Here is a 2314-nt window from a genome sequence, read left to right on the forward strand (position 1 = left end):
TAATAATAATATGATAATTATATGATAATGGCACCGGTTATTAATAACCAATTTATATTTCTCTAAATAAATTTATTTTAAAAAAATATTTTTATTATAATTATATTACAATATTACAATTAATATTTAATGAATAATACACAATTATACTAATTTAAAAAAATATCTTTATTATTTATCTATTCTATTATATAAAAATAAGATTTTTGCACTTAATAACAGAACTAATGCGACATGCTCTTAAGGTGTTTCCTGATTTATTTCATTTGATTCGTTAAAGCAAATCAATTATAATTAATTAATTATATCAATTAATTAATTTGATTAGACATTCAAATTTTACCATTTATTATAATTAATTATATCAAATTAATTAATTTATTTAATTATATTAATTATTTGATTTGATTAGAGTAAATATCGAATTATTTAATAAATAATAAATATGATAACGAAACATATAAACCATGAGCCTTGAACTCCAAACTTGGAAGACCCAAAGAACGAAAATCGTAACCCTAATCTACAAAACACAATTTGTATACCCTTGAGAGACGAAACGATATAGACAAATTTCTAAAAGTCAAATCCTGAACCGTAAAAAGTCAATTGATTTGGTTATTCCTTTTTGGAACAGTACACAGCAAGATTAATTCTAGAACCTGAACCCCGCAAGCCGAACCCAGAAATTCGCAACCGTGAAAACGGTGAACCATGGTCTGGGAGCCAGAGAACCAAATTTCGTAAAAATTATACTCGGAATCATAAATCGCAGTTGATGTATTTATCTCTTTTAGTAAAAGGACATCGTAATAATGTACGTTGAATCGTGAACCCTAAACCTTGAACCATGGAGGATGAGATGTGAATGTTGAATCCGAATCTGTAAATTGAAATTTGTATTCCGAAGTCAGTCAACCATAAACCATAATCTGATAAACCGATCAGTAGAATGAGTTGAATCATAGTTGTAAGAATCGAACCGATAAAATTACTAGTTCACTATTTATTTGGTTTAACTGATTAATTATTAGTTAAACCGATAAAATCGGTATTGCATAGATAAAAAATATAAAATAGTCAAAAGTGTGAAACTAAAATTTAAAATAGATGTGTTCACTAATACTTGTGCCAATTGAATCAACTTACACTAAGTTATTTTCAACAAGTTATAGTGGTGAACCCATAACCACCGTTGGAGTAGTTCCGCCTTTTAAGGAGGATAACCGTCCCTTTATCTTAGGGAAGTTGAGGTTTGACTCTTGGAAGTGGGTTGAGAGATTTTAGGGGCAATTACTTATTCAAATAAGTGTTATCTGCTAGCTAACCCTCGTTCCCGACTTCCTTATAGTGGAGCCTGTGTCGAACCCGACCTCTTGTTATTATTTTTAACGACCAATATGGATTGATGACCAAATGTTTAATTCAATCAACTAAGTCAAACTGAATTTACCAATTCGACTAACAAAATCAAACTGAATTTAATAATTATGCTAAAAATAATTTTTACTAATTCTTTTTATCTAAGAACTTAATTTCATTAAACAAAAAAATGAGGGTCATCTTGGTTTTTTGAAAATGTAATTTTTTTTTGCTTTTTGATAAACAGAAAAAAGCTATTGCACATTAGGGGGTAAGCTTTAACTTATATTGTTTAAGATTTAAGAGTATAAGATTTGGGTTTAAGTTTAGAGTTATTATTATTATTATTTTTGTGAAGGTTGGTGGTTATATAGCTCGTTTGTCGATAAGTTTCTGCAAGCTTTTTCATCGAGATGAATTATATGTCGGTATTAAAAAAATAAGGGAGTGAATATCTGTAAAAAACACTCCAATGCTCAAGTCAATAAGTGAATAATAGGTTTTTCAATAAAAATAAACTTTTAAAAATATTTTTGTGTTTTGCGAATATATCTGATCTGACCCAATCCGCAAATGTACGGATCAGAGCGAATCCAAACTTAAAAACTGTGGATATTGGATCCAATGATTTTAGTGCAGATCGGATCGAAATTTTGGCTATATCCAATCTGATCCAATATGCGTTCATCCCGTTGAATCTCCGAGTAATTTTGCCATTAATGGAAAGTAATAACGCATTTGAGCATTTTAAAAAAATGTTTGTAATTTTGCCATTCGAAAGCATGTATGATAAAAAAGACAAGAATATAATTAAAAAAATAAAATGTTAGTAATTACTTAAAATAAATAAAAAAATAAGTTATAGTGTATTATTATGTTTAAATTATTAATAATTAGAAGAATAGAAGGTCAGTAATTATTTTAAATAGACATTAAATTCAGTTTTATGGTA

This window comes from Arachis ipaensis, chromosome B06 (assembly GCF_000816755.2).
Source record: "Arachis ipaensis cultivar K30076 chromosome B06, Araip1.1, whole genome shotgun sequence".
Taxonomy (NCBI): domain Eukaryota; kingdom Viridiplantae; phylum Streptophyta; class Magnoliopsida; order Fabales; family Fabaceae; genus Arachis; species Arachis ipaensis.